Raw genomic sequence first — 13,638 nt, forward strand, 5'->3', positions numbered from 1 at the left:
ACAGCACTGGCAGGTCAAGGCTGTGACCTCTACTACAGCCTGGGGGCAGCAATAACTCCTGTTGCTTAAGATACCCTGATTCAGTGGCAGAACTGACTGCTACTTTAGCCACGGGGTAACAATAAGTCCTGTGGCACTTGAGACCCCAAATCCCATGAAGGGAGAATTGCTGGTGTAGCCATAGGCAGCAATTCAGAAACCATGCCCTTCCACCTCTTTCCACTCTCAAGACATAACTCTTGCTGCTGGGCCCTCAGCATCAGTTCCTTAAATCCTGCCCCCATGTCATGTACTAGTGTAATCAGATCTGGTGTGGCTCACTGTGCACTCGTGTGTGCCTATGTCTGTGAATGCATAAGCATGCGAGAAATAATCTAAAAGGAGTATAGGTAAAGGCAGAATTTAAGAATGGCCTCACTAGCTACACGGATTACTAGCTTCAATTTTAATTGTACCATTAACTACTTTGAAAGCTAAGCGGGCAGGACTCCTCACCACTGCAACAATTCAACAGCCAGTCACTTAGCTAAGGCTTACATTCCTGATGTCCAAGGTAGAAGAGAATCCAGCCCACCTTCAAGTGTGTTGCTGGCAGGATGAAATACAGCATGTCCTTTTTTATTTTTAGAATTGAAGACTATGGCTTCAGGAATTCAGACTTCAAGAATTAAGGCTTCAAGAATTGCAAAAGGCTTATTGAGTAATAAAGGGCATTTTTAAAGAGTAAGTTTTAAAATTGTAAGCCAAATTCATTTTAATGTAGGGCTTCTGATGCAGAAGTGTCCATCTTATCTGTGTTGTAACAGTATATGTTGGATGCAAAACAGAAAAATGTAGGTAGCGGATGTAAGGGCACAGGGGAAGTCACTGTTGTTGCATCTTCGACTGAGGCGGCTCTGAAAAAGCTACATGTTCCTCCCACCAAAATCCTGAAGAAGGCAGATAACACTGTTACTCCCTCCTATCATGCGAGAAACCCTTAATAAACTAGGCTCATCAAGATGTAGTAATCTGTACTTTTTATAATGGAAAGACTTTTTTATAATGGAAAGATTCAATCTCCTTCTATAATAAGAAGTTCATTCAGACAGTCTCTGCAGCAATATTAAAGCTCTGTTCTCTCTCATACTCTGCTGCATTTTTGGATCTTCTTTTTGTATAGAAAAATATGTCTGGGTTCATTGTGGGCATTGTGTTGTGGCATATCACATTCACAGGCTTCATCCAAGAAAAACTCTTTAAACTAATGAGTGGTGAATCATGTTTCTACCTAGATACTCGAGTATTTGCAACAATCTCACAGACAGGCTCAGTTCTTTTATTAAAAACGTTGCCAGAAAAATTAGTGGTGGTGCAGTTTGCTTTGTTTTTAAATATTTCAGACTTTCAAAACCAAGAACCTTTCTGCTCTGCCTAGGGCAATATTAGCATAAGCTTCCTTCCTCAGCAAAAATGTTCCCCTTCCCTGGTCACAAAAGTTGTGACATTTAATTGATGCTGTTTGAATATATGTAGTTAGCTGGTGTAAATCAGCACCACTGCTCTGCTTTCAGTGAAGCAGCACCAGCTTACATCTAACACTAGACTTCTTTAATGAAAGAAGGCAGGTCCTTCAGGGAAGTGTTACACACAGGCATGAAGTGTTGTGGAGAAGTTATGATGTTGTTCTGCACTTCTGCATTTGATTTTTGAGCAAAAAATATCATGGATAGTTAAAGTGCTTAGCATATCCACAGCTGCACTAAATTATACTAGTTGGTAAAAAAGGTATTACACCTCCTACAATTTGCTCTAACTTTAAATATCTATATTTATATTCCTACAGCTTAAATACAAGTTTTAGCAGGGAGCTTGTAATGCACTTTCCCATGCCAAAGACCATTAATAATCAATATTTTACTATTTGTTGTCAAAAGCCAGATAAAAAGTAGGTACTTTTGCCTCGTTTCTCCTGCATTTTTCCTCTCTTTCTCACCTTGCGTCCCCCAGACCCTTTTCTGTCAGCCAAGGAGTAATTACATGTATGTTTTTGTTATCCACAAGTCAGTCTACACATGTAGCTATAAATTCAAAATGCCTGGGTCACCTATTACAGCAAGCCTTGTATTCAAGGCATTGTTTTATTGCTGCAGCTTTTAGTCAGATAGCAGGATCCAATTAGGTTTTCCTTCATCTTTATTTTTCTTGTGGAACATCTTTGGCACTGACTGGAGAGGGGAGAGGATAAATGGCATAAAACTGGCCAACATCAGAGGACGTCCTACATCAAGATACTTTCCTGGATGATTTGTAATGCCTGAGAAGAGTAAAAATCTCATTAAAAGAGAAAAGGAGCTAGGTGGGTTTCTTTTGACATTATATTTCTACCTAAGGCGAACAACTATGTCATTTCTAAGGTTGTCCAGCTACATGGCCTTGTGTCACATCATGCTCTAGTGAGTGTCTAACAAATCTTGCGTTGTTACCATTGCATATAACTTCCCATGTAGTTTTTACTTAATTTAGTGGATGTATTTTGAATAGCAACTAAATCATAGGCTTATACATAGATTCAGAAGGCCAGTGGACTGTATTCAGGTTACTGAAAGAGTGAGTATCCCAAATTTTTACATTTGAAGCAGTATAAGCAGGTGTCCCATATCAAGCACAGTGTATAATGCACTATAATTTTGCATTACAGGTGATGCTTGGAATTCTATAGAAACAGTAAAACTTTGCAACGCATTTTCACTGCTTATGTTTATGTTTTGGTATGACATCTCCTTTTGCAATTCATCACCTTTGTAGCAAAAATGAAGTCTCTGTATGTGTAACTTCCATGAAATATGAACTTAGTAATGTGAGCTATGAGCTTTAAGATGCTGCTAGACTGAAGATATCTTGCCTCCAAAATATGACATTATTGGATTGTTTCTAAATCTGGCAACATTCCACATATTGCTTGAGATTTCTGGATTTATATTCCCAGTGTTTCTGAATTTCTTAACAGCTACAGTTCTAGTGAGAATGTACTAAAATATAATTTGTCTGTAAATCTCCCCTGTCATATGCAAACACCATAAGATCTTCTAGGGAATTGCTTTTTTTTAAATACAAAAAGACACACTTTGCCTAGATTGTCAGTGTAAAGCCCTGTGTGCAAAATACAAAGTAGAGAAAGCATGCCCCAGAATAATTGAAATAACTTTGTCTATCAGCAGTGTAAAAATCATAGTGTCAGTATTAATAACCAAAGGCACAGGGCCAGGGTCTGCCATCAGTGGTTCCACTAACATCAGGGACGCAAGTAGGTGGAGCCAGATAATTGTCACCATAAGTGAGGATCTAGTAAAATCCAGATAGTGATGAGTAAGCACTCATCACTAAGCACTTTGTGTGAGGTTGCAAATAAGAATTTTGAATGCTAAATGGCAGCTTAGCAGAAGGGAAGACAACTCCCTTCCCTTACCTGGTATCTTGCTCCTGTGAAGGGCAGTTTCTTTCCTGTTCTCAGCAGAGTTCTGAAGGAGGGTAAGTTGTGCACCTGTATTTTACTAGCATTCAGTTTTGGCAATATAACTGTATTAGCTGCAGTAAAATTCTTGATTTTTAGATGTGGCTGGCTGATTGGATATCTTTGTGAAACTGAACTTGAATCTGTTTTCTGAACCACACATTTGGGAAGGAAAAATGCTATCTGATATATTCCTGTTAAGAACTTGCTATTCTCTGTATTAACATGTGGTGACTCAGACTTATGGGTTCAAGCAGGCATCCTCTGTGTGTATATTTGTATGCATGTGCACTTGTTTAAATGTGAGAGAATGAGAATAATTGAGAACAACAGTCCTTAAGCAGAAGGCACGTGGAGTAACTGCTGTTGGGTCTCCTAGGAGTCCATTGGGGAACATGTAATTCCATTTACAACTCCAGGGGAAAATCACTGGTAAAGGCTATCCAGAAGATATTTTGTAAAGTTGGGGGAACAATGACTGCTAGGGACGCATAGCCTGGACTTCAGGGTCTTGCATAAGCTCTGCCGAAGAGTTGTGATCTGATAATAATGACGAGAGAATGAGAGAGAGAGAGAAGGAACTGCTTAGTATTCAGGTGTGACAGTGCTTTGGGATGAGCATACGAGTGCCTGTCATTCAAAACTCCTGGCATTCAGGTCTTGCAGAGGTTCTTCCTCCACCTTATCTCTGGTAACTTGCAGAAAACCAAACCTGCAAGTCATGATGCAGAGAGAACAGGTTGCCCTGTTCTTTGGCTTCCCCTGCACATTGCACTCCTCCGGGAGGGACTGATCCCTATTAAATGGTTTTGTCATTCACCTCTGACCAGCTCTGCTCTGTTGACTAGGCTTGAGCAGGAAATATTCCAGCAAAACAAGCTCCAGCTTGTAATGAGGAAAAACAACCATGCAGCTCTGCCCTCTTTCAGTCGCCTTTTGTTGGTCTCCTGTCTGGGCTTTCACACCAGGCCAAACCGGTCACACCTCCCCTCTCACGCTAAGGCCTCGGAAGCAGGGAAACATGTTTTTGTCAGTGACATTTCTGTCCCTTTGAGAGATCGCCTCTGCCCCTGGGGATACTCTCCCAGGCGGAGTCTCCTCCGTGGCTTGGCGAGGGAGGAAGGAGGCTGACCTCAAGGCTTGTCAGCAACAGCTGCCACATTTCCAAAAGAGGGGCTCGCTGCCTTCCCACTCTGCGTCTCGGAGGTGATGACTTCGGGAGTCATTGCACCGTTCAGGTATTCCCCCAGTTTTCACCTGAGACTGAAGGGACTGGGATTTGTCTGAGGAGGCATGGAAGATATCATGGTGGTAGCCGAGACTCTGAAGAAATCCATACACAGGATTTAAATGTAGTTGTTGCAGTCATGTTGGTTCACTTTGTACTTACCTTTTTTCTATTCTCTGTAGTCATAATTTAAGGAAGGCTTATTTGAAATCCAAACGGGTCAAACAACAAGGGGACAGGCATGACAGATCTCACAACAGAAATAATAAAAGCTAAGCTATAGCCAGGGGCACGCTATTTGAAAAAGTAAGTGGCCTCCAGCCATGCCTGCTGAGGCCACAGGCCAGCACAGGGAGAAGAAACTAAGGGCTCGCTGGGCAGTGCCTCGCTGTCTGTCCCTCCAAACGTCAGAGAAAGCAGCAAGCTGAGAGGTGGTGTGGTGTGGCATCACCCAGCTGGGCTCAGTGGGACCGGACTGCTTTGTACAACTGTGCTTGCAATGCCTTGCTCCAAATATGTGTTTGCTGCTGAAAGCACTCTTCCACAGATCATAAATAATAGCTATGTGGCTGTTTACGACTTTCTGCATATTCTCTTCACCATACATCCAAACTACTTAACCTTGACACGTGAAGATAATGGGGAGTATATCTTGTTTGTCCTTCATTTTAGAGATCCCCTTTGATGGCTAATTGAGGCTGGATTATAAATTCCATAACCTTATAATGAAGTAAAACAGCTTGAGTTCTTAAAAAAAAAAAAAAAAAAAAAAAACAACCAAAACCTGCACATAGTAGGAAGGTCGGTATTTTAAAATCATCAGACTGTGGAAATTTTCTCAAAGTGACCTAAAGAGGAATCTATATTTTTGTGAGGACCAAGGCTTATAAAAGCCATCCTTTTTAACACAAAAACATACTTTGTCATCTGATTTATAATCCTGGCTCACATTTCCAGCCACTTGCACTATATTAATTTATTAAAGTAGCTTTTAAAAGCTGGCTATGGAACGATTTGAAAATACCTTACAATGGTCAAAATATCAAGGGACTTCTACAGCAGTAAAACAAGAGAGAGCGAGCAATTGTGAGTTGGAGGAAGAGTAGCTACAAATGTCTGTGTCTTGGTCTAGAAACAAAGTAATGGAGTATTTGTGTGTGTGTGTGTTTGCATCACATTAATGAGGTGTAAAAACTGGGATACTGGAGAGGGGAAGGCAGGAAGTGTGGAAACTAAATTTCCCTGACAAATTAAATTGCGCGTGCTGGGGGTGAGGGTGGGGGTGTGCTTTTTTTTCCATTGTAAAATTTGAAGTCATACTGTAAGCATGCAGAAAAATAGGTGGGATTGGAGCCAGGATGTTAATAAGGTTTGATCTTTAAAAAAAAGAAAGAACAAGCAAGAGAAAGGAGAAATATAATAATGTTTTGAATTTGAATAACATGTTAGCTAACAGCATTGGAAAGAAACATCAATTCAGAGGGAAGGAAAGTGGCCAAAAATTGCATTATGGAATATGAATCATAGAGTAGCTAGAGAGCAAAATATATAAGAAAGCAGCAACAACAACAACAAAAAGACTGGACAACTTACAAGGATTCTGCTGCTGAACAAATTATCTATTCCTACAATTTTTCTACCCACAAAATATAATTCAGATCTTCCGGAACAGAATAAATAACTATATAGAAACTATGACATTTAAGAAGCAAATGATTTTAAAATATGACTTTGACTTTATCATCAGCCTTGACTGCGTACACTGATGCTAACTTGTACTGTGCTTCCCTTTCCTAGAAGATCATCTATCATGTCAAAGAAAGGTGTCAGGTTAGTATGAGACTACCTTTAGTAAGTACATATTCTATTTACCTCTTTTTTAGTTTTTCCCTCAGAAGTTGTTCTCCAGCTTTGCAAAATTTTGAGAAGCTAACTCTGGCCAACAGATACCTGGTTATTTTTTTTCAATTCTTAAATAATGGCTCTTCTCTTGTTATCTAATCAAGGTAGTATTATCCCTGTTTTGGCAGGGCTTCCCAACTCAGAACCACCCTGAATTGTCTCCAGTAGCCCATGTCTCTGTCATTTTAGAAAACTGAGGTGAGATGTTTAATTTTGGGTTTTTTCATTCATACCTGCACTATGTTTCATTTCTACACTATTTCTCATTACATAAGATCCCACTTTTCCTCCCTACTTTTAGCATGTATCTGAAGGACATTTTGGGGGTACTTTTAATCTGCTTGATTGCTCCAGTCCAGCTTGCCTTTTCATAATTCTCACTAAAACCTTCAGCATGTTGTCCCTAAAGACACAGCTTATTTTTGTCAATCAGTTCTTTTTTTTCCATTCTCATCCGTAGATTCTCTGCTGACTCCCAGTGTCTTATTTGATGTAATTATTCATCCAGTTATGTGTGGAGCCTTTCGCTGCAAGTTCTTTTCCTCCTTTTAGCAACAGATTCTAGCCAGTTTTATACCTTTCACGCTGTTCATTTTCATGGTAAAATCACAAATTAGTTCTCCCAAACCAACAGCCATAGAAGAATTAAGGTTTAATATTATCAAATTACTTCCTTTTTCCAAGTCCATTGGCAAAAGGAATTGAAAGTTTTTTGCTGGAACTTCCAAAATGTAAGCCAGACTGAAGTCAACAAATACAGGTTTTTATTAATATTTTTATCCAAGCCCTGGGACTTACCTTTTTATTCCAGGCTTTTTATTCACAAGGTTCTTAACCTGAATACAATTATTGTTCGTATAGCTAGCTGATAAACATTTAACCCCAAAAATGACTCTCAAAGACCATCTGCCAGTGGTTACAACAGACTCAGGCAAGCTTCTTTGAAAGGAGTCACGTTAAGCCAGGTGGTTACTAAAGGCATCTGCCCGGGTGAGTGTCCCTGTGCCCAGGGCAGAGGTTCAGAGCTATCCACCTAGCGCTGTCTATCCGTAGGAGTGAATTAAGCAGGCCCAGGTAATGTTCTCAAGTGCTGGACCTGGATTATCTGGACTATTATGTTGTTAGAGCCATCTCCAGCATGAGTTTGGACTATCCTCAATAGGCAGTTTGCATGAAGCCACACTGTATTGTTAGTAATATAATAATAATACAAGTAATGTAATAATAATAATTTTAGTAATATAAATGTAATTTTTTTGTCTACACTAAGTGTCTCTCTCAGGTCTCCCCAAACCCCTTGTAACCTTAAGACAATTTTGTCGAACAGTTTTTAAATTCAGAGTATCTAAAATGATATTGTACTGTATTCCACCAGTGATCCCTTTCTGTTACTGCAGCAGGTGCAGAACTGCATCTGCATTTGCCTCAAAGATAACTAACTAGTCAGTTCATTTCAAAAGAGGGCTGGGAAGAAAGCTAACACAGACGTAGCATGGCTGGTCAGGGGACTGAGGAGCAAGCTGGGGAACCAAATTACCTGGCCGAGCAGCTGTAGTCACAGAGCTTTCAGGTTGGGTGCTCAGCCTCTTGCCTGCATGGTGGTGTTGAACTTTGCTAGCAGAAGAACCTTAATTAATAGGGAAGAAAACCTGTCTTAGGAAAAGGAGCATTTAATTGAGCAGAAACCAGGGCAACCAGCTCTTCTGTTTGTGCTTTCCCTTTGGTTTGTTTAGGAAGTTCCAGACTGTTAAATAAATGCGGCAGCTGTGAGTGTGAAAATGCTGTAGGAGCAGGGCAGAGCTTAGATCCGCTGTGCCGTGCTGGCACCCTGACGGGCTCAGTTCAAATGGTGACCGGGAGAGTAATGTTCATCAGCTCACTCACGGTAGCCTCGACAATATAATGACTTTTGTGCTAAAAGTACCTGGGAACTCTCTGAAACTACAGCAGCATGCATAATGCCTATGCAAACAATCCAGGTGCTCGCACAAGTGTCTAGCCCTAGGTGCATGAACAATCTTGTTGACTCGAAGGGCACTTCTCATGCATTTACAATAAGGCATGTTCTTGTGCCTGTGGCTGAAGGGAGCCAGGAGCCTACTTCTGCAGTCACACCATGTTACTGCTGTCTTTGATGCCTACCGTGATTTCCAGAGGAAGAGTTTGCAAACACTGGGCCAAGATCAAATGTGTTTATTTATGCCAAGTATCATTACTTCACTCTCTTGGCATTTCCTTTCACTTTAGTGGGGCCATTTGCAAAGCAACGCTACTTGATGTGAGTAAAAACATCAGAGTCTGGGTAGTGATGTCTGTGTGACAGTACAAATCTCAGTCTGAGCTGTTTGATTCTGGCAGTGCTAAAACAGACATAGAATCAATCTCCCTGTCAGTAAGTGCAGTGCATAATAACACTCATATTACAAGCCACGCAATATTACTTTTCAGCTTCACACCATTATTAGTAATTAATGGATAATAGTAACCACTTGCTGGTTTATGGAACAATAATCTTGTTCCCAAAGGGATAAACCACAAGACCAAAAGGAACCAAATTATTGACAGGAAAAACAGGGAGTATATTGTTCTTAGAGCTATTTGAAGAAATACTCATCTCAGATGTTTCTGATAACTGCTCCTTTGGTTTTAAGATAACAAACCACCTATTAGGAAGAAAAACGTCCGTCTTGCTGTTGATTTGCTTTTATCCTGCCGTGCTTTCAGGGCTGAATTAATAAACTGTTCACCTGGGAAGTCTAGAATCCTCTTTATTAAGGACCTTATTTTAGAAAAAAGTGTAGTTGTCTCTGAGTGTAAGGTGGTGATTCAGTGGAACAAAATCAACAACAAAACTACTTTTCTCCACGCTGATGTAGGCATGGCTTTTACAACCCACAGATTTCATCCTAAGTTTTCAATTGCTTGTAGTTACTTTGTTGTAGATAATAACATAATTTGGAAAGTAATGGTTTATAGGTAGTTGAGGGAAATATACCCAAGTGTTTTGATGTTGCTACCAGTCACGACTAAGTGCTGTCTAACCAGAAGAGGCATAAAAAACTCAGAGACTGGTAGCAATCCAAAGCTAGCATTATTTAACAGAGAAATTAAAAGGCAAATAAAAGAGGCCCTAAACAGAAGCTAAGCAAAATAAATGGCTATCTTTCCAAAGCCTATCTTACTGAAATGAGAAAAGTTAAGATAATGTACAGTGATGGAAATCAGACCCATTCAATAAAAAAGACCAAGGAACATATTCCCTTCCAGATGGGCAAGCCAAAGTGAAAATGAAGGTCACAGACAGAACTGTGCATACTAATTGGCTCAAACTCAGTAACAACAACATTCTTTCTCCATCCTGGTAAAACAACCAATAATCTTAGGCTGACAATTGCAGGCATACATGAAAAAACAAAAACCCTGCAACAAAATCCCACTAAGAGCTTTGGCCTAAAAAGGCAAAGAGAGCTATTAAAAAGTAATCCCTGCTTGTGTAGTCAAATGAGTTTGCCTGAGGTCCCGCTCCACATTTTCAGCTGTGTGCTCGACAGATTTAGGCATTTCTTTCTCCTATATTTGCATGTGCAAATACTCTCTTGGGCATATGGACATATACCAATTCATATCTGTATCTGTTACCCCTAAGAAATAAGGTGTATGAAACAAAATAGCAAATAGCAAATGCACGAGGAGGTGTCCAGGACTTGTGAAATAAATTTTTTGATTAACAACAGCATTTGGAAACATTACCTGTAAAACTGGGAAGAGTGTGCAAATGCAGGGAGAGCTTCCAATGGGAGAGAAACAGGGGTGGTCAAAGGCGGGTCTGTATGCTGCATCTGCCCCAAGCTGCCGCCCGCTGATGTACAGTGTCGTTATAAGGGGAAGCAATGGGTTTTGGTCGGGATGGAAGAGGGACGGGGGAGAAAGCAGACACAGTTTCTTCCCTTTTGGCCTTCTGAGTTATTCAGACTGAAAGAAGTTTGGGTGCTTGGCAGACAAAATGAAATACCTGAAGTGGAAAAACCTTGGTTCACATGGCCAGAACTAGCTGTGAGAAAACCAGTGTAAAAACACTACCAAATTATTTGCTTACAATAAATCACTAAATTTTAAACTTCTATAATTATTAGCCAACATCGTTCAAAACCATATTACCTTCATAGAAAAATAATCTGCATACAAAATGACTGGGGAATCCTTTGAGCATCTGTGAGATGTAACAACTCAGACCCCTTCAACAACATCATCCCAGCAGCGGCAGAAGCTAGTGCAAAATTTAGGCAAAGCAGATAGCTGCTCAGTGGCTCCGTTCTGCTTCCCACAGACAACAAATGTTTCCTATCCTTTTATGTCACACTAATCCATCTGTAAAATTCTGGCTATGTGCGGGGAACAGGGCTAGGCCCCAAATATGCAATGGTGGGCACTGTCTTCTAGCAGAATATGTGATGGCAGCTAGGATTTGACTGCTTATACACTTTAATTGTAAGGCCTGACTATTCACAGGCTTCTTACTGCTCATTTTCTAGTCGTCATCTTCTGAATATTTGTGACATCAGGACAGACGGCCATGGAAAATGCAGCTTCCTGTAATCTATCCCCTTATTCATTTCGTGCTATAGTAAATATTCAGGCAGAGTCAATTATAGAAGTAGAAGGGGAAGAATTAAAACCTAATGAAAGTTAATCAAAGAGAAGAACTTCCTTCAGGCTGGCCATGCATGTCTGTAGTTTGTCTGTCATTTATAATACTGCAGCCTCTGGTTCATAGTCAAGCTGTAATTCTGCCAGTTAATGTATCCAATTAACCCCACTAATGAGCTAATCAACAGTGTAAAATCTGTGTAAAATCACTGAGGGTGTATGATGAATGGGAAATGCACTGAACTCTCCCGGTATAAAAAGTGCTTTATTGCACTTGTTAAAGTGGCACTGTCTTCTCCCTCTCTAAAGGGTAATTTATCACTAGGGTCTGTAACAGTGCCATGCCCTGATAAGGGAGAGGTGGCAATAAACCCATCATAAAATGATTACTCAGGAATGCAGAGCAATTAAAGTGTCTCTGCATATCAGACTCATAGGCTAGAGAGCAAAAGTGGTATTTTTTGGTGTTGGGTGTGAATAAAAGGTAGGCAGTTGCTTAAAGGTGATCCACAATTTGGGAAGCAAATACCTCTCTAATACAAATATTTCAGTTTAGGGGTAAATAATCTACTGAATCACTGAGGGTTATGATTCATGAAAATCATTCAAGACTAGATTCTGCCACCTTTTTCAGTATGAGAAATATTTGCTGCAGTGATAATCCTGCTAATTTCAATGAAATTGCATGAATAGAAAAGTAATCCTCAACCCAAATAAGCATTACAGAATCTGGCTGAGAGAAAAGAATCAGATGAAACTATACTTCCTTTCCTACAATCATGCCTAATCCAAAGCATTGATAACAGTAATTAATTTCAGTTATTGTTTTGTTGTTTTTTTCAGTATTCTTACTCTTTTTCTTTCAGCATCTCTTTTTGTTGAGATACAGTTTAGAGGAAAGTAACACATGATAAGAGAATAAAGGAAGGAAAGAAAACTGTAATGCTGGCATGCAAAAAAACCCCCTATAGTTAAGAAAAGGACAAGAAAGAGAGGAAAAAGTCATCTTCTTAACCTTTTGTCCTGGTTTTGGCTGGGATGGAGTTAATTGTCTTTCTAGTAGCTGGTATAGTGTTATGTCTTGGATTCAGTATGAGAAGAATGTTGATAACACACTGATGTTTTCAGTTGTTGCTAAATAGTGTTTAGACTAAGTTGAGGATTTTCCAGCTTCTCATGCCCAGCCAGCAAGAAGGCTGGAGGGGCACAAGAAGTTGGGAGGGGACACAGCCAGGGCAGATGACCCAAACTGGCCAAAGGGTATTCCATACCATGTGACGTCATGCCCAGTATATAAACTGGGGGCAGTTGGCCAGAGGGGGGGATCGCTGCTCAGGAACTAACTGGGCATCAGTGGGTGAGTGGTGAACAATTGCATTGTGCATCACCTGTTTTGTATATTCCAATCCTATTGTTATTATTATTGTCATTTTATTATTGTTATTATTATCATTATTAGTTTCTTCCTTTCTGTCCTGTTAAACTGTTCTTATCTCAACCCATGAGTTTTACCTTTTTCCTTCTGATTCTCTCCCCCATCCCACTGCAGGGGGTTGCGGGGGGAGTGAACGGCTGCGTCGTGCTTAGTTGCTGGCTGGGGTTAAACCATGTCACCTTTGAAGAAAAAAACCAAGAAAAACAAACCTTACCACGTAGAGGTGTGAGGCAAATTATCACAAGAGTTTGGGAAATTATTTCAATATAAATAAGCAAGTTAGAGCCAGCTATCAGAACCTCTTATAGGTAATTAAATTTATGCTTACCTGGTGCAAAGGAATGGGTTACATGAGCTGCTAGAGATCCAAATTGTTCTGTGACTAAAGTTGAAACTATTATATTTTCCATGTAACAAGAAAACTTTAAAAAAATATTCAAGAAGAAGCAATTATTTTAATAGAAAGAAAAAGAATATCAAGGGTTGTCTGGGATATTGAGGGGTACATACAGCTTTAGCTCTACAGTTTATACTACAGGAATAAAAACTAGATTGCAATAGGCATTTCTAAAATATAGCCATTGCAGTTGGTTTGGGGTGGGTTTTTTTTTTAATGTAAAGGCCAAATGTGTAAATTTTTAAAAGAATTATATGAAATATATGTTAGACAGCATTTATAAAAAGGTGTTTGTCAAAGCATTCTGCAAAGAGATAAACTGCAGGACATTTTTTCTTGTGGTCTGTGTGCCGAGTCTTCACTACAGAGTTAGTGTTTTGCCTCTATTTGATCTTCCCCGCCACTCTTCTGCTGATAAAAAATAAGAGGTTTACAGAAATATTTTGTGTAGAGCTATTCTCTGTTGGCGTGATTGTATTGCAGGATGTGACACCATGTCCCAGGCTGAGCTCTGCAGGGTAGTTATATCCTCCTCC

Source organism: Aquila chrysaetos, chromosome 1 (assembly GCF_900496995.4).
Source record: "Aquila chrysaetos chrysaetos chromosome 1, bAquChr1.4, whole genome shotgun sequence".
Lineage (NCBI taxonomy): Eukaryota > Metazoa > Chordata > Aves > Accipitriformes > Accipitridae > Aquila > Aquila chrysaetos.